Here is a 19,249-nt window from a genome sequence, read left to right as displayed (position 1 = left end):
CGCCCCCGGCTCCGCGCGCCGCGGCCGCCCCCGCGCCTGCAGGCGGCGCGAGGGGCGCCACCTCTCTCCCTCCACTCCCGCCCCGGGGACCGAGGGGCGGCCCCGAGCGCCCCTGCCTGGGGCCCGGCTCGGGGGCGCGGCTCCTCGGGTGGGGAGCGAGCGGGGAAAGGAGCCCAGAAGCCGGGCGAGAACTCCCTCCGCCCCGCGCACACCTGCGGGCGCGCCCAGAGGTAAGTCAGCCCGAGGAGGCCCGGAGCGGCAGAGGCGGAGCCGCGATGCCGCTTGGCCAAGGGAGCCACAGCCGACTGACCGCCAGTGACACTTCAGTCCCACGGCCCTGCCGGAGGGAGGGACGAAGGGGCGCCGCGGAGACGAGGGCTGACAGACAGGCACCCCACCCCCAGAGGCTCCACCGGGATCTAGAGAGACACCGCCCCCCCAACCCCGCCCCGGGTCTAGAACTCCACCTCTCCTCGCCCGCCAGCTGTTTCTCTCCTGCTGCTCAGATGAGCTCAAGTTTCAAAACGCAGTGAGTTCCTGCTAGCATCCTCAGGGTGGGGTGGGGGGTGTGTGTGGGGGTGTGGTTCCTCTGCAGGTCTCCTCTGCCTCTGATGCTGGGAGCCTGAGAATTCTTGCCAGCTGCCTTGATCCGGGGGACCGAAGAAGCAGAATTCTCTCCTTTTCCTCAATGCCAGGAAAACTCCACTGGAGCCACTCAACTAGCATCTTATCTCAACACTCCAAAAGAGACACCTAAACTTAGTCGGGGAGATGGGTGTTTGGAAGGAGGGAGGGACTTCCTTGGTGGTCCAGTGGTTAGGACCAACTCTTTCACTGCAAGAGAGCATGGGTTTTAATCCCAGGTCCTGGGAACTAAGATCCGCGCATACCCTGCTGCGGGGCCAAAAAAAAAGAGAGGTGGCTGGGTGTGGGTTTGGGGCTATTTCATGGCGATATCTTAGCTTCCATTGAGTGCAGGTAAATTCCACCCAGAGGTAGTGAAATGGTGCAGTGATTTTCAGGCCCAGCTTCATGACCTGTGTATGGTACGTGGGTGATCTGGCTTTCCCACCCCAGGGTCCACATCTGTAAAATGAGGGTTAATAAAAACAGCTGTCACTGTGCCATGCACCCCTCTAAATGCTGCAAGTACTTACTCACTCAATCCTCACAACAGCCCTGAATCCGTGGGAACTATTATTATCACATGGCAACCCACTCCAGTGTTCCTGCCTGGAGAATCCCAGGGACGGGGGAGCCTGGTGGGCTGCCGTCTATGGGGTCGCACAGAGTCGGACACGACTGAAGTGACTTAGCATTATTATCACTAGTTTGCAGAGAAGAGAACTAAGGTACGAGGAGCTAAGTAAATTACTCAAGGTCACACAGGAGAACTGGGAGCCTAACCTATGCAGCCTGGCTCCAAGATTCAAAGTCATAATTATTGTACTGTACTTTCGTCTCAATGGGGCTGCCGGAAAGTTCCACGAGATCATTTATGTAAAGGAGTTAGCAAGTGCTCCATAAATGGTAGCTCATAGATCATTGAGCCTGTCTACAAGGTGGGGATTTGAGGGGAAAGAGGAGACTGGATTCTGGATAACTGGCAGACCATGTGACTCTGACTTTTATGAAACCGAGAGGCAATGGATTTCCCAGGTGTTCCTCTGACCGGCCCCCTGTGCCTTAGCATAGCCCCACGACCAGGACTCACCCTGAGTCCACAGTAAGCCCTCTCCATTCCCTGGTGATTCTCCAAGGCCTCCATATTTTACACTTTACCAGACTCTTGCACCCTTTGGAACTGAGTGAGCACTTGTGGTAGCAACTGTTATAAACTCTAGAGGAAATGCATTTCTGCTCTCCACAGCTGTAGGGCTGATAGGAATGAAGGGGAAGGGCCCGCGGAAATGGCTGGGTCCATATCCATCCCCTCTCGCCTTTCTGCAATTCAGCAAAGGCTTGATTATTTGGAATTCCTCTGCAAAGTTTCACTTCCTGGGCTGGTTTTAGACCTACTAAAGCCCACAGTGATCAGCATTTTGAGAAACATCAATATTTGAAAAACAGCACATCAGACATTAATTGAGGTCCCTCACGACCAGGGTGTGTTTTGTTTTCTTATGGCATTTGAAACTGATGTATCATGAGATAACTCAGGCCATATCCTGGGTGTGTGGGGTGGAGAGGGAATAGCCAACTTCCTAAGAAGATACAGGCAGCAGAAGAAAAATAATAGCTAGCCCTTGGGTCACACTTAGTGTTTGCCAGGCTAGTCCAAAAGTGTTACATAATCTATTTTGTCTATTCACAATAATCCTATGAGATAGATACTATTAACCTGCCATTCTGCAGATGAGAAAACTGAGGAACAAAGAGACGAGGAGATGTGTTTAGTAAATACAGCCAGTGAGTCACCTCAAGATCAGACAGGTAGAAAGCAGCTGAAGCAGGTCTGGAACCTGGATCAGCCTGGATCCACAAGCCTCTTTTACTTCTGTGGTTTGTGAATGAAAACTAAAAAGGAGGAATCACTTGAGGCCCTGAGTAGAGACTAGAGGTATGGATTAAAAAGAAACAGAGATAAATTACAAGTTTGGGTTTAACATATATATACTGCTGCTGCTGCTGCTAAGTCACTTCAGTCGTGTCTGACTCTGTGCGACCCCATAGACGGCAGCCCACCAGGTAAGAGTACTGGAGTGGGGTGCCGTTGCCTTCTCCCCATATATATATACTACATGTAAAATAGGTAAAAAACACAGACCTACAGTACGGCACAGGGAACTAGACCCACTATCTTGTAATAACTTATAACGGAAAACAATCTGAAAAAAAAAATGTGTGTAACTGAATCTTTGCTGTATGCTTCAAACTAACAGAACATTGTAAGTTAACTATGTGTGTGTGTTAGTGAGTCGCTCACTAACTAACTAACTAGAGAGTTAGTGTCCAACTCTTTGCAACCCCATGGACTGTAGCCCGCCAGGTTCCCCTGTCCATGGAATTCTCCAAGCAAGAATACTGGAATGGGTTGCCATTCCCTTCTCCAGGGGATCTTTCTGACCCGGGGATGGAGGGAAGCCCATGAGTTAACTCTAATTTTGTAAAAGAAGTTGATTCAAAATATCTGTTCTGCCACTTGTTAGTTCTCTGCTTCCTTTGCTTCCCTGAGCCTGTTTCCTCACCTGTAAAATGAGAATAATAATGCCTATGCTGCGTCTAGGATTTTAGTGATGAACTTTTAGTAGCAGGATACATTAAACCCAATTGTAACCAGCTTTAGCCCAAATGGGCTTTAAGCTGAAAAATGCAGGAAGTCATTCTGGACTCAGACACAGTCCATGCCAGAAGCTCAAGGGAAGTTGTCATGAATCTGTCTTTATCTCTTGACTGTTTTCTTCTTCTTTTTAAAAATATTTATTTATTTGGCTGCTCCAGGTCTTACCTGAGGCATGTGGGGTTTTTGAGTGGCAACAGGTGAACTCTTAGTTGCTGCATGTGGGATCGAGTTCCCCAGTCAGGGATCGAGCCCCAGGGTGGAATCCCAGCCAACGGGACACCAGAGAAGTCTCTTGACTGTTTTTAAATTTTGCATCAGTTTTATTAGCAGGCTAGGTCTCTTTATGCTGCTGCTGCTGCTGTTTAGTTGCTTGGCTGTGTCTGACTCTTTCCGACCCCTGCACTATAGCCTGCCAGGCTCTTCTGTCCATGGAATTCTCCAGGCAAGAATACTGGAGTAGATTGCCATTTCCTTCTTCAGCAAATGTTCCTGACGCAGGGATCAAACCCACATCTCCTACTTGGCAGGTGGATTCTCTACCATGAGCCACTTGGGAAGCCCAGGTCTCTCCATAGGGAGGCCGAAATGGCCCGTTAAGCAGCCTCAAGCCAAGAGATCACTTCCTTCTCCAAAGCTCCAGCAAACATCCTAGATCGGATTCCCATTGGCCTGGCTTAAGTCATATGCCCAGCCCTGAAACCATCATAGTTGCTCTGATTGGCCAAACCTGAGTCACATGCCTTTATAACCAAAATGGGACGGGGGGGTCAGTCCTCCCCAAGTCACCAGGACTAGAAGTGGGTGAGAGATGGTTCTATAAAAGAAAATCAGGGTGGGGCTTCCCTGGTAGCCCAGTGGTTAAGAATCTGTCTGCCACTGCAGAGGACACAGGTTTGATGCCATGGGGCAGCTGAGCCCATGCGCCACAACTACTCAGGCCCACATGCCTAGAGTTTGTGCTCTGCAACAAGAGAAACCAACCCAGTGAGAAGCCCTTGCCCCACAGCAAAGAGTAGCCCCTACTCACTGCAGCTGGAGAAAGCCCGCACACAGCAACAAACACCAATCACAGCCAAAAATAAATTAATATTAAAAAAAAAGAAAACCAGGGTGCTGTGAGCGGAATGAGGGGGCATCAGTGCTGGACAGGCACAGATGTCTGCTTCCTCGCAGAGCCCTGGTACGTTAAATACACCTGTGTTTGCAAAGTGTATGGCTTTGGTGGGTACTCAGGAACTGAGTCCCTCCCTCTTCCCTCTCCTCTAGGAAACAGGATTCACATCCCACCAAATCCAGGCCACCAGCTTCCTTGTTCACATGTGGAGACTAAGAAGCTCCAGAGACAAGAAGGGACTTTGCCCAGGGTAACCCAACAACCAGCCAAGCAGGCATCGAATCTGTCTTTTGACCTGAAACAAATCTCAGTGAAAGTCTGAGCTGAGAACGCTGAGATCCCCTATGCGCCAGCGGAGTTCGCTGGCATGCGCACAGGGGAGGTGGGAAAGGTGCAGCCTGCTGAAGACCCAGAGGAAATGATGCCACTCACGTGGGGATCCCAGACTGTGCGCCAAGCTGTGGGCCGGTGGCTCTGGCAGAGTGCAGGTCCAGCCCCCTGCCCATCATGCTATGAACTCAGCCATCTCTGGGGACTCCGCACTCTGGAGGCTGAGAGACCCAAGCGGTCATGTTTCCTACGGCTGCCGCAGGTAGGCGACACGGCCCTTCCCTTGTTAGTTTCCGGCTCCGTTTGTGAGAGGGGACATGCCTCCTTCAGGACGCAAGTGGACCAAGTAGCAAGCATGTGACTTAGAGCTGTCAATATTGACCCTTTCAATTTGGCCCTTGACTCAGCTCTAGGGTTTCCAACCTTGGGCAGGTCGTCTGACTTCTCCACTCTAAATATAGTTAGGTTGGCATGCTGTGAAGCGATCCATTTAAAGGAAGCTGGGCTAGACTCACACACATCTGGCCGGAGTGGCTAGATTGCTCCCTCCATCCCCCATCAAGTGAAGCACATTGGTTTGCTATACACTGCTGGGGGGAGTAAACATTGCTACCGCCTTCCTGGAGGGTACTTTGGAGCCAGGTGATGACACCTTTAAAAATGTTCAGACTATTATTCCATACCCTATGAAGTTTTCCTGAGAAAATAACCATGGATGTCACCAAGATATGCATAAAGATATTTATTGCAGGACTGCACGTAGTAAAATAATCCAAATATCTAACCACAGGGAATTGGTTAATTTAATTAACCAATTAATTTAATTATGGTTCCCAGGTGGCACTAGTGGTAAAAAAAACAAAACAAACAAAACAAAACAAAAAAAACCACCTACCAAAGCAGGAGACATGAGACATGGGTTCAATCCTTGGATCAGGAAGATCCCCTGGAGAAGGGAATGGCAACCACTCCAGTATTCTTGCCTGGAGAATCCCATGGACAGAGGAGTCTTGTGGGCTATAGTCCCCAGGGTCTCAAAGAGTCAGACATGACTGAAGAGACTTAGCACGCACACAGTCATATGGATAGAGTAGACTGTTATACAGATACGATTGTACTACAGCATATGGAATTATGTGAAAACTGATAATAATATGAAAGTCAAAATGAGGTTTGACAGAAAACAAAATTCTTTAAAGCAATTATCCTTCAATTAAAAATAAATAAATTTATTTAAAAAATAGAACCTTAAAAAATAGTAAGTTATAAACTCATTTTGTGAAAAAATACACCTATTTATGTATTAAAAAGCTTAAAGCGGTTGTATCGGAGATAGGTGGGAAGGAGAGAAAAATCTGTGGGTGTTCTTGGTTTTCACATACCTGTGTATTTTTCTAACATTTCATTAATAAATTTGTATTACTTCATTAATTAGGAAAAATGCCCAGTAGTTTTAACAAAGAGATTTTTGCTGGTTTCCTTTTTAAGAAGTACTTTTACTTATTGAAAATCACCATCAGGAATGAGGCTAAACTGATCTTTCTCTCTCTCTCTGTCTCTCTCTCAGGCTATGATATGTGGAGATGAATGGGGAGCTGGCGGTTGAGGGAGCACATTGGTTTGCTATAGAGCAGAGCAATACAGCCACAGAACAATACAGTGCAGGAAGGTTGCGCCAGGAGGCTCGACCCATTTGCTGTGTGACCCTGGGCAACTCACTCAGCATCTCTGGGCCTCAGTTGCTACATCCACAAGATGAAATATCTAATTACGTCATCTCTGGCGTTCTTTCCAGCATGCAGATTCTACTATGGATAAGTCTGTGTGCTTCATAAATTGTTTCCGTCTCTCCAGACCCGTGAGACTGCAGAAAACTCTGCCTGGCCTGTGTCAGCACGTGCCTTCTGCTCAGTCTCTTTATCCAGCTACTTTCAAACTGGCAAATTCATGGGGAAGCACATTGACTTCAGGCTCTCATACTCTGGGATTTCCAGCACTCAACTCCTGGCTTCCTGGATAGCTCTTTGAAGCCTTCTAACAGATTTTAATTTTCTTTTCAACCACTTTATCTAGGTCTTCTAGTTGTTAATTGAGAGGGTTGATCTCTCTCTACAAGTTAGTTTGTCACAGGCAGAAGCAGAAGTCCCTTCATACGTTAGTAAGTAAAACAAGTAGTTATAGAGTGGTATGTAAAGTGGGTTCTATTTATATGCAAAGTATATATGAAAATATGTGTGTGTGTGTGTATTCGTGAAGAAGAAAGAGAAAGAACAAAAGCTATTCACACTGCTTAACTACTGAGGTTTTCATTTTTTAACATAAATATTTCCAGTTTTATACAATGGACACTGTGTCCAAACTGGGATTGACTTTTGAGGTCATTTATACCCATTTTGAAAATGAGGACGTGGAGGCCAGGGACAGTTAAATTCATTTCAATTCAACAATTATTGGAGGCTTGTTGTGGGCAGAGAACCATGCAGTGGGCCTCAGGGTATCCAAGGAAAAGTAAGACCCAGTTACCTAATCCTCTGTTCAAGTGTCTCCAGTGTATGCTAGACTTTGGGAGATGAGGATAAAGATGACAAGAATCTGCCCTCAAGAAATGCTGGCTGTGGAGACAGTTATCCAGATAAACTATCCCACATATGATGTGATAAATGCTAAGGAAATGACACGGCAGAGATTGCAGTTTTTTTCTTAATAGCTATTCTTTCAACATCCAACTAAAAGATTGTATTTCCTGGTCTCCCTTATAATGAGTTGTGGTCATGTAACAAAATTTTGGTCCATGAGATGTTGGAGGAAATGTTGTGGGAGTTTCTGGGAAGTCTTTTTAAAGGGAACAGCAAATCTTCCCTTTTTTCTGCTGCTTGGAATTTAGATGCAATGTCTGGAGCTTTAGTAATCGTTTTGAACTGTGAAGGGACCCCCATACTAGGATGTTGGAACAGATAAAAGTAGCCTTAGTCACCAACACCACGGAGCTGCTCTATCAGCCCTGTATTTCTATGTTTATACTTACTTCACACAGGAGAGAAAGAATCATCTTATTTCTTATGCCACTATTATTTAGGATTTTTTTTCCTACATGCAAATAAAGAAAGTCTCAATTTATACAAATCCTAAAAATAAAATGTTACAGGAGCAAGGGAGTGAGTGAAGAAAGAGTGAGTATTTCCATTGTTGAGCAGCAAAGAAGTCAGAACAGGCATGGGGGGTTGTGAAGGGAGTTTGCCAATGAGATGGGCAGGGATGAAGGAGGAAGCGCGGGCCAAGAAGGGAGCATGGGTACAGGGCAGGGAATGGGCTGAGGGGTGTTGGAATCACTCAGCCTGGATTCAAACCCCATCACAATCACTTCATTGCTCTAAGCCTCAGTTTCCCCATCTGTAAAATGGGGGTAATCATAGTGTTAGCTGCATCAGGTTCTAGTCAGGATTACATGAGCTAATGTGCTGTGCCTGGAGCCTGGTGAGTGCTCAGTAAAGGCTGGCTATTAACGTGCGTATCTGAAAATTGGGATAATCACCGTCTGATCTCTAAGGGCAGCCAGGCTAGATAACACAGCACAGGGCACTACCCAGACTGGATGCCCAGCTATGGAGCCCCCTCTCTCCCCCTGCTGTCAGGGAATTTACAATCACTATTTAACAAATCTTCACCAAGCCCCTGCTCTGAGCCAGGTACTGGGCCAGGAGGTTGCTGACTCCAGGAAGAATCAGACCTTATCCCTGACCTCCGGTTGCTCACAGTCCCGAGGAGACGAAAGGAAAATAAAAAGACAAACCTAATACAGGATGAGAAATGCAACAGGTCCAAGTTCAGTCCACGAGCTCAGGTGAGCAAGAAAGGTAACATTATTTTGGTTAAATAAGCTCAGTCTGGGCTATGATCTCCCGTATTAGGTGGGAAACCTTAATCTCAGGCAAAGCTGAGACTTTCCTCTTTCTCTGGGGGTGGTGTTTCAGTTCCAGGGATCTTGTGGGGAGTGTCTGAGCTGTGTCATCACTTATCCCCGCTGATATCTGTTGAGACATCTTTATTCCTATCGGAGGAGGGGTCACCCATACACCCAGGCCACTGCTAAGTTGTCCCTTGAAGTTTCATCCCCTCTCTCAGCTGCTTCTGTGGCCCTTGAACCATTGCTCAAGCTCCCATGGCCCCTGGCACACAGGGAGGTCTGTTAGACATATGAGGTTCTTCTGCTCAGCCACACAGTCACTTCTTTCCACTTGAGAATCTGCCCAGGAGAAGAGTGCAGGTCCTTTCCACATTTAATTTCCTCGAGGATTCCATGGTCTCTCCGAGGGCTATGGCTGTGCAAGCAGCAGGTTCAAGTGTCTCTTCCCTCCAGGGATATACCATCCATCTTCCCCTTTCCTGATGCTTCAGGTCTCTCCTCACTCTTATCTAGAAAGTTTGGTCTGGATTCAGGAAGGCAGAATCTTGCTTTTGAACTCCCTGCCCTTTCCCATATCAATCATGTCATAACACACAAGAGACTTTTCCTGTTGCCCTTTTGAAACTGAAAAACCAGGCAAAGATTCCAGTTTCTCTTTTTCTGCAGGGCCAGAGAAAGAACAGTAGGCTTGAAACAATCATCTACTATTTTTTGTTATAACGCCAGGGGTATGGAGGTGCGTGTAAGGCTTCTGGGTAACAGAAATTAGCAAGACAGAAAAACAACATGATGAGCTCCCTCCATTCCCCCATCCCTCCCCAGAATGGCTGAAATTAAGAAGACTGACACAATCAAGTGTTGGCCAGGGTGTGGACGCACTGGAACTCTTCCCTCAGGTGGTGGGAATGTGAAATAGGACAGGCACTATGGAACACCGCTCTGCAGCCTTAATAAAGGCAGATCTATCTTATGATCCAGAAAGTCCACTCCTAGGTATATCTCTAAGAGAAATGAAAACATACATCTATGAAAGACTGTGCAGAAATCCTAACAGCTTATTCATCATATCCCAAGTTGGAAAGTGAAAGTGAAAGTCACTCAGTCGTGTCTGACTCTTTGCAACCCCATGGACTATAGAGTACATGGAATTCTCCAGGCCAAAATACAGGACTGGGTAGCCTTTCCCTTCTCCAGGGGATCTTCCCAACCCAGAGATCGAACCCAGGTCTCCCACACTGCAGGCAGATTCTTTACCAGCTGAGCCACAAGGGAAGCCCAAGAATACTGGAGTGGGTAGCCTATTCCTTCTCCAGTGGATCTTCCTGACCCAGGAATCAAACTGGGGTCTCCTGCTTTGCAGGTGGATTCTTTACCAACTTAGCTATCAGGGAAGCCCCAAGCTGAAAACAACCCAACTGTCTATCAACAAGAGCTTGAAAAAACACACTTTAGTTAAGTTAAACAACCCAAGAATTAATCACAACCCTGGGTGTGAGAGTTGGACCATACAGAAAGCTGAGCCTCAAAGAAATGATGCTTTTGAACTGTGGTGTTGGAGGAGACTCTTGAGAGTCCCTTGGACTGCAAGGAGATCAAACCAGTCAATCCTAAAGGAAATGAGTCCTGAACATTCACTGAAAGGGCTGAGGCTGAAGCTGAAGCTCCAATACTCTGGCCACCTGATGCGAAGACCTGACTCAATGGAAAAGACCCTGATGCTGGGAAAGACTGAAGGCAGTGGGAGAAGTGGATGACAGAGGATGAGTTGGTTGGATGGCATCACCAACTCGGTGGACATGAGTTTGAGCAAGCTCTAGGAGTTGGTGTTGGACAGGGAAGCCTGGTGTGCTGCAGTCCATGGGGCTGCAAAGAGTTGGACACGACTGAGCGACTGAACTGAACTGAAACACCCAAATGTCTATCAACAGGAGCTTGCAAAAACACACTTTAGGTAAGTTCATACTAACGGATAGCACATGACCATAAAAGCAGGTGAACTACTGCTGTCCACGAAACACAAACGTCAACATCATCATTCTGAATAAATGAAGCCAAACACGAAAGAGTAAAGATTATATATTCTACTTATAGGAAGTTCAGAACTAATCTATAGTTTTGGAAGTGGTTATCTCTGGGGGAGAGTGGGGGGCAACTGTCATTGACCATGAGGGGCACTGAAAGTGACTTCTGGAAGACTCTGATCTTGGGATTGGTAACACAGGTATAGGACAGGTAAAATTAATATTTGTGTATTCTATCATATATAAAATTATACCTCAATTTTTAAAAAATTGAAATTTCCTTAAAAAAAAAACAAACCACAGAGGCTAACATTTCAAAAATAATGTGCCACCCTGGTGCCATGAAGAGGTAAGCACACAGCACTCGGTCCAGGAGGGCAGTGGCCACTCCAAAGGAAAGAGAGCTGTGTGCCTGGTGATACCGTTTGGCCTCCTAGATCCAGCTGCACCTGCCTAACCTGGACTTTTCATTTTTATGAGGAGATAGCTCTCTATCAGCCATGGAGAAAGGTCTCACCAGAATCCAATCAGGCTAGCACCTTGACCTCAGAGTTTAGCCTCCAGAACTGACAGAAGGTAAGCCTGTGTTGTTTAAACCACCTGGGTTTAGGTGAGTAGACTAAGGCACGTGGCAATGTACATTTTACAGATGGGGAACACTGAGGCCCAGGGAAGTGACATGATTCTCACAAAGTCACACAGGCTTTAAGTGGCAAAGCCCAGGGTAAAAGCCAGCACAACTGGGTATGGTTAGAAGTGCATATGGTAGATGGGAGGTCAGCGGGCTTCCTCTAGGAGAGGCTCCAGGAGGAGGGGAGTGGGGAGCAGGGGCCTGAAATGGGAGGTGGCTTAGTGGAGAGGGTGGGCAAGGGAGGCTCTGAGGGGCCACAGTGAGTCCCCAGGAGGCTCCTGGGGTGTGTGAAGTGAAAAAGGGAGCACAGCTGGAGTGACAGGAATGAGCAAGACTGGGTGTGTGGAAGAGGCTTGGTTAGCGAATTCGTGTTGCTGAAATTTTAGTTGGAAGGCTGTGCAGAGAGAGATCTCAGAGCTGGCCCCGTACCTAAAGGGAAGAAGGGCTCCTTTTACTTCTTGAGTGGCCTCAGTACATTCACAGTTTTGTTCAGTGATCGCCACTGTCCATTTCTAGAACATTCCCATCAACCCCCAAGATACCTCTGTATTTCCCAATTCTCGTCTTCCCCCTATTCCTCTGCAACCATTAATCTTCTTTCTGTTTTGGGATCAACTCCACGATGTTGTCTGATGTGACTGTCTTCTTTCTCGCAGCATAACGTGTTTGAGGTTTGTCTATGGCGCAACATATACAGGCACTTCATTCCTTTTTATGGCTGTATAATATCCCATTGTGCGGATCTTTCACATTTTCTGTATTGATCCTTCAGTGGATAGACACATGGGTTGTTACTTCTTTTGCACTGTTATGCAAAATGCTGCTATGAATGTTCTTGTACAAGTTTTCCTATGAACCTATGCTTTTTACTCTCTTAGGTATATACCTGGGAATGCAACTGCTGGATCATTTTGTGACCCCATGGACTGTAGCTCACCAGGCTTCTCTGTCCTTGGGATTTCCCAGGCAAGAATACTCCAATGGGTTGCCATTTCCTTCTGCAGGGGATCTTCTCAACCCAGGGATCTAACCCAAGTCTCCTGCATTAGCAGGCGGATGCTTCACTGAGCCACCATGGGGGTCCCAGGCACCACCACCCCAACGGTGATTCTATGCTTGGCTTTTTCAGAAATCACCAAACTGTTTTCCAGGGCAGCTGCACCATTCTACGTTTCCATTGGTAATGTCTGAGAATCCTAAAGGCTGTTCATATCCTTGCCAACTTATCTTCCCCCCACCCTTTTATACATCCATCTGAATGGGGGTGAAGTTGTATCTCTTTGGTTTTGATTTGCTTTTCCCTAATGACTAATGATGTTGAGCACCTTTGCATATACTTATTGGCCATTTGTATGTCTTCTCTGGAGAAGTGTCTATTCAACTTTAGTCCATTTAAATAAAAAGAATCAGCTGGGTTGTTTGCTTTTTTAGTATTGACCTTAAGAATTTTTTTAATATGTTCTAGACACTAGACGCATATCAGACATTTGGTTTGTAATTATTTTCTCCCATTCTCTGGGAGTCGCCTTTTTTAAATTCACACCAGAGTACCTTTGGGTCCGGTGGGGACAGTAACCCTATTGTCAAAGCCCAGGTCACTTTCCTGCCACAAAAACAGAAACAGTCTTGCCCAGGTCTCACCAAGAGGACATGGAAGCACCTCAGTACCTTTACAGCCGGTCTGCTACGCACGTGCCTGGCATTAGGGGCTTAAATCCGGAGACAATACTGTCCTTTTCCACGCTTTCGCACCTCCTTGAACGATACTTGCAATCAATCCCTCAGGCTCTCAAGCCAAACACTGGTTGCCCTTGACTCCGCCCCTTTGCGCCGCCAGCCAATCGGCTCCCGCGGTCGTCACCTGTCCTTCCTCCTCCTCCCCGCACCCCAGCCTAGGCGGTGGGTACCCGAACAGGCTCAGAATTCTTGGTCTCGTGCAACCTCACGGCTGGCTGGCTTCTTGCCGTCAGTCCCAGCTCCACCAGGGCAGGAGCGGAGTGACTTTTCTTAAGTGAAAATCCATCCTGGGGCTCCCCTGATCGACAAGTTCCCATGGCTATAGCCATGAAAAATGTCTGGGACTGGTCTCTCCACCCACTTCTTGAAGTGACTCAGCCTGATCGAATCTTCTCCCCATTTCCCAGCTCTCCCTGCCTCCAGGCTGTACAGAACCCGCACCAGCACCAGCCTCCCCCAACCCCTGCCCCCGCAGTAGGGGGGATCGGAGAGATGTGGCAGTGAAGATTTTACCGAGAGAAATCTCAGGGTGGGCGGCAGCTGGTCAGGGAGGAGAGGGGGTTTGGGTGGATAAGGGGAAGGGTGACGGGGAGCGGAGGAACCTCCCTCCGCCTGTGCAGTGACACCCTTCACACCTGGCCCGCCTGGGACTCACCCTGGTCACCTGAGAGGCTCCTGGGAGGCACCTGAGAGGTGTGTGAGAGCCTGACTCAGCCTCAAGCATCGGCAGGCAGATTCCTCTGGCCCTCTTGGAGCCTCTCAGATTCTTCAGACCAAGAGCTAGAAAAGCCATCAGCCCCCCCGCCCCCCACCTCCATAAGCCTCCATCTAGACTCTTGGGCTAACTGTGATAACAAACGGGGGCGACTGAGGCCCACAGAGAGGAAGAGGCCCTTTCCAACCTTGACTGTGTCTTGACCACCGGGGGAAAGTGAAAGTGTTAGTTGCTTGGTCATATCCGACCCTTTGCGACCCCCTCGAATGCAGCCCACCAGGCTCCTCTGTCCATCGGATTCTCCAGGCCAGATTACTGGAGTGGGTAGCCATTCCCTTCTCCGGCGGATCTTCCTAACTCAGGGATCAAACCTGGGTCTCCCACATTGCAGGCACCCCAGGGGAATTTGAAGGAAATAAGCTTCCTTAGATGCTACTACCAGCTTGGGGCAGGAGCCCTGTCATCTGCATTTTTTAATAGATGATTCTGCTGCAGGAGGGCCGCTGATAGCTGGGCGGACACAGAAAGGTGTGGGAGCGTGTTGGGGGGGGGGCATCTCTTGATAGGGTCTGGCTTTCTTCCCAGAATCCTGGGGTGTGCCCGTGGTGAGGGGTCAACAGGTCTGGGCTGTGTGTGGCCAGACCACCTTGCTTTCTCAGCCTGGAAGCCAAGGCTGGCTCTCCGGCTGCCAAGATGCTGGGACTGCGGCTCGCCTCTGTGCTCTGGACTTGGCTGTTCAGGATGTTCTGGAGAGAGAAGGCTCCCGGGTGAACCGTTCTCCTCTGAGGAGCTTTCAGCTCTGAAACCTGGGAGGGGGAGGTTCAGAGGCCAGGGGAGAAGTAGGGGAGGGACAGAGCCTCTGTCCGAGGGTAAATACAACAGAAACCGAATTACAAAGGAGCCTGTTTGTCTCAGGGCAGGGTGGGGGCGGATATGAGGGGTGGTGGTGCAGGCAGGCGTGTCAGCTGTCACTTCCACACCTGCCCAGGCTCCTGGCAGCCTCCTGGCTCCCTGCCCGCTCTTCCATCAAAATGTGTTCCCTGGGCGTGATGTGCAACCCATCCACACTTGGGTGCAATCTCCTGGTAACGTGGATCCAAAACACGAGTGTGTTCCCTTCTTGCTCTCCTTCTTCCTTCCCCCCGCCCCGTGATCTGCTTTCTCATTGCACTCCTGGTCTTGAGCTTTCTGATCTGAGCTTCCTGTTCCTCAGGTCTTTACTTCCTCACTCATCATGTCTGTTTTCCACGCTCACTTGGCCAAGCCGCCAACCCTGGGCGTGTCCCGCTCGCAGCCACCCCAGCCTCCACCCCCGTGCAGCTGCTGCTGGACCGGGCTGGAGAACAGCAAGCGCTCTGGCTGTGCTTGCGTTAAACTCGTGACCTTGAATGTTAAGAGAGCCCTCGGCGCAGCCTGGCAGTTGGACCCGACCTCCCCATTCGTTCACTCCTTGGCTCTCTAAATGTCTCTGTGCCTCCTCCCCAGCCCCCATTCTGGGCTTCCAGTTCACTGAGCTCATCAAAGCAGTCAGAACGTCCACAGACCCACCAGCATCTCCACCCGTTTCTCATCCTGCCTACCCACTGCCACAGGTGAGCCGACCTGACTCTTGCACATCTGTGTTGTGCGCTGGACCCCACTCCCTTCCTCTGCTGCAGGACGTCTCTCCAGCAACCCTCTCTCTTCTTTCACAGCATCATTTTTAACCTCCTGTAGATCGTTCTCGCAAGCATACAAACACGCCATTATTTCCCCATCCTTAAAACAATAACAGCAAAACAATCTTCTTGACTCCCCTTCCCCTTCCCCTTCCAGCTACTCCTTCATGTCTCCCTGTTGGCTTAGTTATTGCTGCGTAACAGTCCACCCCAAATGTAGTGGCTTTCAAACCGTCACCCTTTTATTATCTCATCAGTTTTATTTTCTTGGGCTCCCAAATCACTGCAGATGTTAACTGCAGCCATGAAATTAAAAGACGCTTGCTCCTTGGAAGGAAAGCTATGACAAACCTAGACAGAATATTAAAAAGCAGAGACATTACTTTGCTGACAAAGGTCTGTTTAGTCAAAGCTATGGTTTTTCCAGTGGTCATGTATGGATGTGAGAGCTGGACCATAAAGAAGGCTGAGCACCGAAGAACTGATGTTTTCAAACTGTGGTGCTGGAGAAGACTCTTGAGAGTCCTATGACCTGCAAGGAGATCCAACCAGTCCATCCTAAAGGAAATAAGTCCTGAATATTCACTGGAAGGACTGATGCTGAAGCTGAAGCTCCAGTGCATTGGCCATGTGATGAGACGAGCTGACTCATTGGAAAAGACCCCGATGCTGGGAAAGACTGAAGGCAGCAGGAGAAGGGGGCGACAGAGGATGAGATGGTTGGATGGCATCCCTGACTCAGTGAGTGTGCATTTGAGCAAACTAGGCGATGGTGAAGGACAGGGAAGCCTGGCATGCTGCAGTTCATGGGGTTGCAAAGAGTTGGACACAACTGAGCAAATGAAGAGCAAGAGCTTGGTGGGTGGAAGGGGCTTAGATGGGTGGTATTTGGTTTTATGTTGTATCGGTTGGGCTGTGGGCTCCACTGGGCTAGGATGTCACAAGTTCTGTGGCTGATGCTGGCTGTTGGCTGGATCTCAGTTTGGCCTGTTGAGCCCAAGGCCTGCCTGGTTCCAAAAGTCCAAAAGCCGCCAGGCCTCCTTAAGGCCTAGGCCTGGAACTGGCCCATTGTGGCTTTTGCCACCTTCTACTCATTAAAGCCAATCACAGGGAGAGCCTAGTTGTAAGGGTAAGGGCTACACCACGACTTGAATAGCAGGAGGCAAGGTCACTGCGGGCCCACAACCGACTAACTTCCACACTCCCCTTTTCAAAGGTGCTCTCTGTCCTCAGTCTTTCCGATTCCTCTGTGAAATGAAATGCCTTTTCCTGTATTAACAAACACAGATGCAACAGCCAACAGCGATTTCAGGCCTCCAAATGTGAACGAGGGCTCCCAAAAGGGAAAACAAAGCCAGTGATTCAGCAGATGCCACCTCTCCTCCCACCCCCTCACCCCTCACCCCGCAGTGATTGCTGAGGAGTTGGGTGGAGGGGGACTGAGAAATCAAAATATAGGATGCTGGCCCCAGATAGCTGAGACGCATATGGAAGGGATGACTTCAATAATCCCCAGACTCTTGCATCTTCCCATACATGGAAGAGATCTGGTTTTCCTTAATTAACAATAATCTTTGATGTTCAGACACCTGCCCTCCTTTGTTACAAGCTTCTGTGAATCCTGACTCCTTCCCCCACCTCCTCGGAGCAGCCTGCCAGGGCTCCTTGACCTGCTGTCTCCTGGGCTTAAAGTCCTAAGATCTTCCCACTGAATAAAACACTCTCTACTTTCAGGCTGTAGACTCATTTTTTAAATCGACGCCTCCCTCCCAACTTTCTTAAACCCGTTCCAATCAAGGTGTTCACTCCTGCTACTCCACAGACGACCCCCCTGGTCAAGACTGCCAGGAGTCTCATCATGACAAGCTCGACGGTAAGCTCTTGGTCCCCGTCCCCTGCATGGTTTGGCCCCATTGGCTGCTCCCTTCTTGCCTTGATTTCTGGACCCCAAGCTGTCCTGGTTGTCCCCTTCTCACTCTCCTCCACTGACTGGTTCTCTTCTCTCCCAACCTCTTAATATCGGGACGACCCAGGGGCTCAGCCCTCGACCCTCGTCTCTTCTCTGTATCACTTTTTTGGTGATCTCCCCTGATCTCATCACTTTAAACACCACTCACGTGTCACTGACTCCGCATTTATATCTCCAGCCTAGACCGCTCCTGAATTCCAGCTCACATCGAACACCTACCTGCTACCTCCACTGGGTATCCAGTGCACGTAAAGCCTGCATGTCCAAAACCAAACTCCGTGTTCACCCCCCAGCTCCACCCCACCAAAACTTTGATCTGACTTCAGCTTCCCCCATGTAGCTTGATGGCAACTCGCTTCTTGCAGTTACTCAGGCCCAAACCCCAGCATCAAACTTGATTTCTCGCTTTCTCTCACACCAGTATCCACACTGCCATGAACTCATGTTGGGTCTCCCTTCAGAATATATCCAGACTCCAACCATCTCTCATCTCTTTGAGGGTCACCACCCTGGTGGGAGCTCCCATCCCCTTAGCTGGATGACTTCTCACTGGTCTATCCCTACCCTGACCTCCTAAAACCTGCTGATTTATAGCTGGGTGGCCAGAGGGGGTCTTTTAAAATCTAAGCTGTTTTTTTTTTTTTTTTCTTTTTGCTAGATAGCATTAGAGATATTCACAGCATGTGAACCCTTGCAGGGCTGAATTCCATTTGAATTTTTTGTTTTTAATGAGATTCCCTAATAATGTCTTTATTACATTTCTTTAAAAACTAAAATAAATAAAACCTAAGCTAGATCATATCCCTTCCCTGCCCAACACCCTTCAAGCACTCCCATGTTACTCAGCAAAACTTTGCCAGAGTCCTCGCCATCACTTGTAAGGCCCTGTGTGGCCTGGATGCCCTGTTGCCTCTGACCCCCTTCTGCACTCCGCTTCACTCCCCCTGCTTCAGCTGCTTGGCCTCTGATACAGTCTTTCACACTCAGCAGGCACACTGCCACCCAGAGTCTTTGCCCAGGCCTTTCCCCTACCCCTAGATCTCTGCAAGGCTCCCTTCCTTGCCTCCCTCCCTCTTTGCTCAGAGGTCACCTCCTCCAAGAGGTCTTCCCTGACCTCCCCATTTAGAACTGCCTCCCAGCTCTGCCTCTGGTTTTTCCAGTCTCCCTTTTCCTGCCCTTTTCTCTCGCCGATAGCTCTCCACCTTCTAACATACTCTGGAATTTACTCATTTATCTTTATTGCTTTATCTGACTCATGCTGCTAATATGTAAGGTTCACAAGGGGAGCACCTTTGCCTCTTGTTCACAGAGGCGTTCTCATGCCTGGAGCAGAGTCAGGTCCAGAGAGGGTGCTCAAATTTTATGTTTTTAATTTTACTGTAAGTATCTCAAATCCTTTTAAGTATATCACACCCTTTGTGACACAAGGCAGGGTGTAGACACATTTACTGGTGCCTTTGCTCTTCCATCTATCCATCCATTCACTCAACTGCCCACCCATCTGTTTATAATCATTTATCTGCTTAACACCATCTACTCATGTCTGTCTCTCTGTCCAGCTATTCATCTGTCCAGCCTGCCATATACCTAAACAGTCCTTCAGCAAACATATTTGAAGCTTCCAATTTTGGCCCAAGCTCTGTGCTGGGCTCTGCAATCACATCCGTGACAATAAGATTCTGACCCCAGGGGTGGCTGTAAATAACTGTTTCAGGATGTGCGCATTTGTTAAGAGAACAAAACAAAACGGGACCTTGAGTCTTAATGTAAAGAATGGCACCATAATCAGCAACTGGTGAATTGCTTGGGTGGAGGTGGACTGAGGTGAGGGGGTGGGGGTGGGTGGAGAGGAAGCTCCTACCCTCCTCTGTCTCAGCTCCAGGCTGC

At 48.6% G+C, this 19,249-nt stretch overlaps 1 protein-coding gene and 1 long non-coding RNA gene across 6 annotated transcripts in view; one reads left to right on the top strand and one right to left on the bottom strand.

Moving 5' to 3' along the window:
* The window catches only part of HRH1 (histamine receptor H1), a 189,113-nt gene that overhangs the window by 108,877 nt on the left and 60,987 nt on the right, over positions 1 to 19,249 (bottom strand). The gene's annotated exons all lie outside the window — the stretch shown is intronic.
* On the top strand, positions 16 to 17,489 carry LOC114109333 (uncharacterized). 2 transcript variants are annotated; one of them, XR_009597458.1, is made up of 3 exons: positions 16 to 230; positions 4,550 to 15,327; positions 15,821 to 17,489. It is a non-coding gene; the product is annotated as an uncharacterized LOC114109333 (long non-coding RNA). The 2 variants fall into 2 exon arrangements; XR_009597457.1 differs by lacking the exon at positions 15,821 to 17,489 and having other exon boundaries at positions 16 to 529; positions 4,550 to 4,989; positions 6,295 to 12,713.

Source organism: Ovis aries, chromosome 19, assembly GCF_016772045.2.
Source record: "Ovis aries strain OAR_USU_Benz2616 breed Rambouillet chromosome 19, ARS-UI_Ramb_v3.0, whole genome shotgun sequence".
In the NCBI taxonomy this organism is placed as follows: domain Eukaryota; kingdom Metazoa; phylum Chordata; class Mammalia; order Artiodactyla; family Bovidae; genus Ovis; species Ovis aries.
Note: the sequence above shows the minus strand (reverse complement) of the source record. Positions and strands in the feature narration are given on the sequence as shown.